Here is an 8,561-nt window from a genome sequence, read left to right on the forward strand (position 1 = left end):
TTTGGAAAATCGAATGGGTCAGTTAGCTACAGAGCTTCGTAATAGACCGTAAAGAACCTTGCCGAGCAATACTGAGAATCTAAGAAATTTGGGTAAAGAACATATCAAGGCAGTGGCACTGCGAAATGGTAAAATTTTGGAACCCTGATTGATTGATGTTGAAGATAAGCCCGTTACGAAGAATCAACCAGCTATTGAAATTCCTACACTAAAAGAGTCAGAATCTGCAAAGACTAACAAGGTAAATCTCAACTTAGTGATTAACATCTTCTTTTAATTTAGATTTACCTACTTAGAAGAGTTAACTGATTCAACCGAAAGTTCCATCACCTCCATATCCGCAAAGATTGCAGCAACACAAGCAGAAACATGAGGTGCAATTCAAGAATTTTTGGATGTTTTGAAGTAGTTACACATCGATATGATGTGAATCGTGATAAGTTTTATATTTTATGAATGTCCATTCTTGAAAACTAACTATTATCATGACAAAGCCAAGCGCACCTTATCGAACAGTAGTATAGCTTATGGCAAGACCGGGATGTTGAACCCAAAGGAACTAAAAGTACTAGTATTAACTTTCTTTTTATTATCCAGCCTAAAAATAAAGGGGTTTGTTTTATCTAAACTAATTACTAAACTAAGAATGCACAGAAAGTAAATTAAAGAAATAACTTTTGGGAAAACTGAACGATTTGGACAATACCTAAGGGAAAATTCCACACAAACTTCACTTGTTATTGACTCTGAATCAGACGTTTATTCACTTGACTAGATCCATAGAAATCCCTAAGTTATATTATTATCTCTCTTGAGACTAACAACATCTAACCCTAGGTTGATTAATTGAAATCTGTTTCTAATTAAAACCTCTAGTGTTGCATTAAATCGATCTATGGATTCCCTTATTACGTTTCACCCTAATCCGAAAAATTATGTCACCCTATCTCTAGGCGTGCAATCAACTCCGCTTAATTATGTTAGATCTATTCTTAGATAGGGACTATTGCTCCTCTGAATAAGCACATCAATACTTGAATCAATATCCTGGAATATTAAAGCAAGAATTAAGAACTCATAATTAAGAACAAGTCAAATATTTATCATATAATTCAGATAATAATAACAAGATCCATCTTAGGTTTCATTCCCCTTAGGTATTTAGGGGGTTTAGTTCATATTTATGAAAGAAAAAATCTCAAAAGAATAATAATAACAAAACATAAAGAAAACCCAAGAACTCTTGAAGGGAATTGAAGGTAGATCTTCTGTATTGAAGGTGAATCCGGCTTCTGAGATGGATCAATCGGCTTTCTTCGAGTAATTCCTTGACTGTACTCCATGTGTCTCTTTTTGGTACCTCTTGGGGTGTTTATATAGGCTTTAGAATGCTTCTAAACCCTCAAGAGTGGCCTTTTCTGAATAGGACTAGACTTGGGCTCAACAGGGACACGCCCGTGTGCGACTGCTTCAAACCATGTTCGAGTCTGTTGAATGGACACGCGTGTGTGAACTACCCGTATAAGGAAGTCCAGGTCGTGTTGATTTCCCATGTTGACCCATTTTCTCTGTTTTTTCCCCGTTTCCCTCTCTTTTTACTCTCCTATGCTCTCCTAAGTATAAAATATGAAATTAAAGGATTAGGAGCATCGAGTTCACCAATTCTAAGGATAATTCATCCAAAATTATGCTAAGCATGGGATAAAAATATGTATAAATTATGGTTTATCAAATACCGCACACTTAAGTGTTTGCTTGTCCTTAAGCAAAATCCTCAACACACAATCAAAATAAATTCTTCTCAACTTATAATTCTCAACAATAGTATCTCAAAATAATCCATAAGTAATCATCCATTGAAAATTCAACTCGAAGAACATCAAAGTTTTAAATATTCCAAGTTGAGCATCTTATCTTGAAAACCTAGGTGTCTCCCCTCATTTAAGTAATCACCTTTGATTCAAAATATCACAGAATTTCACATCCTCACTTAAAGATTCACTCAAATCACTCGAGGTGTTTAAGGATAAGAAATTTAGCACTCAACAGTCAATATGAAAAGTTATTACCATAGGCTTGCGTGAAAATCAAATCTCCACCAATATATATTGAGATGATACATCAATCAAAAGGTCTTTAGAGGGTTGTAACGTGGCTTTGGTTAGGGGGTGTGGTTACAAGCTGACAAAGAAGGTTAGAATCGAGATTGAATTTAAAAATTACCTAACTAGAAAAATACTACAACTTGATAAATTACATTTCTAATTAGAAGATCCTAGAATTGAGCTTTTCTTCATGGGATAAGGAATTTAAATACTTAAGCTCAAAAATAAAGAATTACTACTAATATGTATGTATGTTTTTTTGTAAGAACAAGTCAAATAACATAGAAGTTTTCTAATTATTACAACAAAAAATAAAACATAGCTAAGCAATTAATTCAAATCAAATCTCGAAAAAAATAGGGATCAAATTAGGGGATTTCAACAATATTGGGTTATGGGTTAATATTGAGGGTTAATCAATGAATGGCTTGTTAGGCTCAAAGGGGTTCACTAAGGGTTAATTATGAGGGCAGGCTTTTATGGAGTAACTGGGTTAAACCTAAGTGCCTTTATCATCTCGACATATCAAAACAATGGTGTGGTATTAACATGTATAATCAAGCAAGTTCTAGAATAACGATTTGATATTGACGCACTCAAAGCAACAATAAAAGTCAGCATGAAAGAAATAATATATGCTCTAAAGGCTCAAGATCTCACAAAAATTATGACTTTTTGATGTTTAACTTGTGAATTTCAACTCAAGATAATACCTAAACTTGGGGAAACAACCTAAAAATTTTTAATTTTCAAAAATCAACTTTTCATGCTTGAGTCCTTAATTCCTTAAAGTTTAAACAATCAATGCATAAATGCCTATGTTCAAATTCAAGACATATTAATAAAAATCATATATTAATCAAAATTCATTCTAGTAGTGATATGAGTGATTCACGTGAGAATAAGACTAATATTTAGGGATTTTTTCTGATAATGATATAATAACCCCCTCACACTTAAGATGTGCATTGTCCTCAATGTACAAAGATAGAATTACTGAAAAATATTGATATAAGAGAGGGAGAGAAGTGAAACTTCCTGAATTTGTGGATGAATTCCTTGAATTAGAGTTATGGAGAATAATCGCCAAGGCAATGATGAGAGTGGAGGAGGATACTTCAGTGGCGGTAGAGGCTAGTTAGTCCATAAGTCCTGTGCCAAAAGAATATTATATCTGGTGGTAGCTATGGTTGTGGTTGAGCAGGACATGGCAGTCATGGAGAACCTTTTCTAGTGGAGTTGCAAATTCCTAAGTAATAGTGAGCTTTGGATCTCTTTATAACTGCGATAAAATCACTAACTCTTTAGGAAATATAAAGTAGCATGATTACTCGTAAAGAAATGGCCGAAAATATAAATTGTTTTAATATAAATTATAAACCCTATGGATGTAGTAAAAATAAAATTAAAGAAAAATAAAATAAAAATAAAAGTAAGTTTAAACCAAATAAAGATAAAAGTAAAAACATAGAAATAATAAATAAAAGTCTTTAAACATCTTCATCGCTAGATGGTTCGCAAGGTGGGGGCGACGATGAGATGTGAAGGTGCTGACAAATCTGATGTAGAGTTGCATCAATGTGATCAAAGTGTTGAAAACATTACTGCTCGAATCGAGTGAGGCACTCAGAAATGTCAGAAAGTGAAGTCGCCGCATGAACTGGATGATGAATAGGTAGTGGCTGAGAGGATGGATCCTCGTGATATGAAGGGGCATCATCGGTAATGTCCTTTGAGTCATCCTGCTAGGCTAACTGGATGAGGCGGTATTGGGGAGGATCAACTCCACGTCCACGCTCGATCAGCCTCATATACAGCATACTCGAGATGCCCTGTGGGGACATCTGACTGATGAGAGTGAGGGAGGATGCTTGTGCCACCTTGTTGAGGAGACCAAAGTACCGCGCCAAACGAGTCATATAAGGGCCGATGGATATGACTCCCTTCTTGTGTCGCTCCATCTGATGGTGAATGGCGAGGGCGATGAAATAAGCAAGGTCGAAGATGTGTCCATTCGCCATGCTCCATAAGAAATAGGGGTCGTGAGTGTTGATGACGCCGGTGCTCTGTCTCTACCCTGTCAAGGTGTGGGCTAGGATGGCATGTAGGTATCTCAGGGATGGGGTGAGAGCCGATGCCTTGGAGTGGCTGGGGTCATAGGTTGCCGAAGTAGGAACGAGGGCCCTTTAGTAGTTTGAAGAAAAGTAGTAGATGTGGCGATGGAGGCTGGCGAAGTCGTCGTCGTCCATGAACTCCTTCGTGTATAGTCCTAATGCAACTCCTAACTCGGGCACACTCAACTGGTGAACTAAACTGCCAAAACGAAACTAGACCGTTCCAGGATCATCGAACTCTGTCATAACGACTTGGAGGTGAAAGGTGGAACAGAGTTCGAGTGTGAGTTCGAGGTACGTCGGCTCGACGATCTAAAAGAATAGCCCCCACGGGTCAGTCGTCAGAAGGGCCCAAACTACGTCAGCCAGTTGGATTTGTTCTAGTGCAGCCCAGTCAATGCAACGGCCCACACCTAGGGGTCGGGCCCGTAATATCTGAAAAAGTTCCTTCTGTGGTCCCAGTGGAAATTGAAGGAATGGGCGCCTGATCTCAGTGGTAGGACCTGAAGATGATGCTGCTCCTTTCCTCTTCTTCGAGGCAGTGATGGCAGTCTTTTTTCCTTTTGGGTTCGTCATGGTATTTGTAATGAAAAGACGAAGTTATAAGAATAATCCCCAAGAATAGCATGTAAAAGTATGCAGGCATGTTAAAACTAAACAAGAATACTTCATACGGGTTATTGGCTAAAGGGAAAATCTACTGAAAATGACTAAGTCTTAATAGATATAGCAATTAATTATTAACATTAAGAATACAAGAATAGTGCTAACAAAATACCTAGTGCATATGGTAATGATAATACGAAATATGGCACGAAATCTATGGAAACACAAGGATGAATGTATCATAATGCATCAACTAAAATGGCAAGTTTCTAAATAAAAACAAAGAGTATAAGCATGATTATCAAAAAAAACATTCATATAAATAAGAAATAACAATACATAACAAGAGAATAGAGAGAAGAGAATGGACAAACGCAATAGTGCTTGGTGGAGGAGTGATGTGGTCAGCCACGGGAGTGGGTAATGAAGTTGTGTGGTGCGCAAGGGTGAGAAGAGAGGATGAAGGAGAGGAAGAGAGGAGAAAAATGGAAGGAGAAAGAGGAAGGAGTGGCCGGTCGGTGGTGGGAGACGGGATTTCGGCGGCTAGGGTTAGGGTTTTTGGGGAAGGGGATGATGAATAGTGAGGGGTTTATATAGATTTTAGGGCACACGGCCTTAGGGCACGCCCGTGTGCCCTTATTTTAGCCAATGTGTTTCGTGATTTTCAAATTTGGGCGCGTCTAAAATTTGGCCCACGCCCGTTTTCTTTGGCAGTGTTGGTGCACACAACTGTGTCACACGGCCGTGTCCTACTTCGTTCGCTTCTCCTACGCCCGTGTATGGATGCACATGCCCGTGTTAATTTTACAGTCTCGAGCACGGGTAGTGGGCACCAGTGTGTCGCACGCCCGTGTTATTTTCTTAGTTTCAACCACGGCTTCTGGACAAAGGCGTGGCGCACACCCGTGTTGTTTTGACAGTGTCGTCCATGGCCATGTCGCACGGCTATGGCAACATATTGAATACCGTGTTGAGGAAAAATTTTGCTCTATTTTCACACTATCGCAAGGCCGTGCTGCCGCCCGTGGAGTGAGCACGGCCTAAGGCACGCCAGTGTTCCTTCCCGTGTGAATTTGGAAAACCTGCATTTAAGGTCTTAATTAATGATTAAGATGTTAAAAACTAAAATTCAAAGAAGTTAATACTGTTAGTGCTGGGTTGCCTCTCGAGAAGCACTTATTTATAATCTAAGCTCGACTTACCTCTCTGTTGCATAGTCATGGTGGTACAAGGAGTTTACACTCCTCATTTCTGCTATCAAACTCAAAATAAGGTTTTATAGGAGTACTATTTACCTTAAAAGTGTCAAATTTGGGATGAATTACCTCGACTGTACCGTATGGAAAAATGCTAAGTATCGTAAGAGAGATTACTCCATTAGGTTCAGAAGTGGCAATATGAGGGTCTACTGCATCTAGTATTACTTTGTCTCCAACCTTAAGTTGGTTTGGTCAAACATTGAGCTTGTCATGGCGTGGTTTTGGTCTATCATGTGCTCTGGGTTTCTGTGTCTACCATTCATCTAGTTCCTCGATTTGTAGCCTTCGTTCTTCATTGATGGGTTCTTTGTTTTTATTTGAATAAGGTTCATGTATGCTTTTCAAATGTATTTCCTGCAAAGAAGGTTGCACCACATGATCAGTAATAGTAGAATTTCAAGCTTGAAGAGTGATTGTTTCATCACCCACATGAAGTGTGAGTTCACCCGTACCAACATCAATTATAGTTTTAGCAGTTACTAAAAAGGGTTTTCCTAAAATTAAAGGCACGTCACTATCTTCTTCCATGTCTAGAACAACAAAATCGATTGGGAATATGAGTTTGTTAATTTTAACGAGTACATCTTCAATGATACCCCTAGGAAATCTAATTGTTTTATCTGCTAACTGAATACTCATCCTAGTTTGTTTGGGTTTCCCAAGACCTAGTTGTTTAAACATTTTGTAGGGCATGACATTAATACTAGCCTCTAAATCAGCCAAAGCATTACTAACATATAAGCTACCAATTAAACAAGGATTCGTAAAGCTCCCTAGATCTTTCAATTTGTTGGCCAGCTTATTCTGCAGAATGGCTGAGCAAACTGCATTCATTTCCACATGCGACACCTCATCCAACTTCCACTTATTTGCTAAAAGCTCTTTTAAAAATTTAACTGCGTTTGGCATCTGCAAAAGAGCTTCAATAAACGTTAAGTTAATATGAAATTTCTTTAATAGTTTAAGGAATTTACCGAATTGTTCATCTGTGCGGTTTTTCCTTGTTGCATTGGGGTATGGCACTCTTGGTTTGTATTCTTTACTTACTGGTTTTTGCTCACTATGGACTACCCCACCTTTACCTTTACTTACCACAATTCCTTGCCTTGATTTTGGTTCAGGTTCAACGAACCCTTCCTCGTCTTGAATGGTAATTGCGTTGAGTTGTTCCCTTAGGTTAGATTTAATATTACTTGGCAAGCTACATTGTGATCGTTCAGAAATTAGTTCGGTGAGCTGTCCTATCTGAGTTTTCAGCCCTTGGATCGATGCTTGTTAATTCTTAAGTGCAGTTTAGGTGTTCTAAAAGTGAGTTTCTGACACCGAGATAAACTTTGTTAGCATCTCCTCAAGGTTCAGCTTTTTTTCCTGTTGGTAAGGTGGTTGTTGAAAACTTGGAGAATGTTGTGGCCTTTGATTCCCTTGACTACCCCACGAGAAATTGGGATGGCTCCTCCAACCTGCATTATATGTGTTACTATATGGGTTACTTTGAGATCTAGAATTATTGTTACCCATGTATTGGACTTGTTCCTCCTTGATGCTAGGGTTGAAGAATTGATATTCTGTGTGTACTCCTCCTCCATTGGAATCGCATCTCATCACTGGATGTACCTGAGTAGAACCACATAAACCGTCAATCTTTTTATTTAAAAGTTCTACTTGGTTAGAAGCATAGTAACCGCATCGAGGTTGAAAACACCGGCTACTTTTTTTGGCTTTGTTCTCATGACTTGCCACTAATAGTTATTTAGTGACATCCCTTCAATAAATTCGTAAGCCACTTCAGGTGTTTTTTTATTGATAGTCCCACCAGCAGCTGCGTCGATAAGTTCCCTTGTTGAGGGGTTCACACCGTTGAAAAACGTTTGAACCTGCAACCATTGAGGTAACCCATGGTAAGGACACCTTCTCAATAGATCCTTGTATCTCTCCCATGCTTCATAGAGTGTTTCGAGATCCATCTACACAAAAAAAGAGATGTCATTCCTCAACTTAGCCGTTTTAGCCGGTGGGAAATATTTAAATAAGAATTTTTCGGTCATTTGTTCTCAAGTAGTGATTGACCCTCGTGGTAACAAGTTCAACCACTGTTTAGCTTTGTTCCTCAATGAAAAGGGAAACAACCGAAGGCGAAAGGGATCATCAGAAATGCCATTGATTTTAAAAGTGTCGCAAAACTCTAAGAAATTCGCCAAATGAGCGTTTGGGTCCTCGTCCTGCAAACTATCAAACTGAACAAACTGTTGGTCATTTGAATTGTGTTAGGTTTCAGTTCAAAATTATTTGCAACAACAGCAGGCCTAACTATACTTAACTCAGTTCCTATTAAAGTAGGTTTAATATAATCATACATAGTGCATGGAGCAGGATTCTAATTTACTGGATTAGCAGCAATTGCAGGAGGTAGCGAGTTTTCCTGATTTTCAGCCATCTCCTCAGCTGTGTGTGAATATCGTCTTCTTGCCCTTCCTCTA

General features: G+C 38.5%; 1 non-coding gene across 1 annotated transcript; it reads left to right on the forward strand.

The window, feature by feature from the left end:
- Positions 1–7,974: 7,974 nt before the first annotated feature.
- On the forward strand, positions 7,975–8,081 carry LOC121216987 (small nucleolar RNA R71). The gene has a single exon (XR_005913189.1). It is a non-coding gene; the product is annotated as a small nucleolar RNA R71 (small nucleolar RNA).
- The last annotated feature ends 480 nt before the right edge of the window (positions 8,082–8,561 follow it).

Source organism: Gossypium hirsutum, chromosome A02, assembly GCF_007990345.1.
Source record: "Gossypium hirsutum isolate 1008001.06 chromosome A02, Gossypium_hirsutum_v2.1, whole genome shotgun sequence".
NCBI lineage: Eukaryota > Viridiplantae > Streptophyta > Magnoliopsida > Malvales > Malvaceae > Gossypium > Gossypium hirsutum.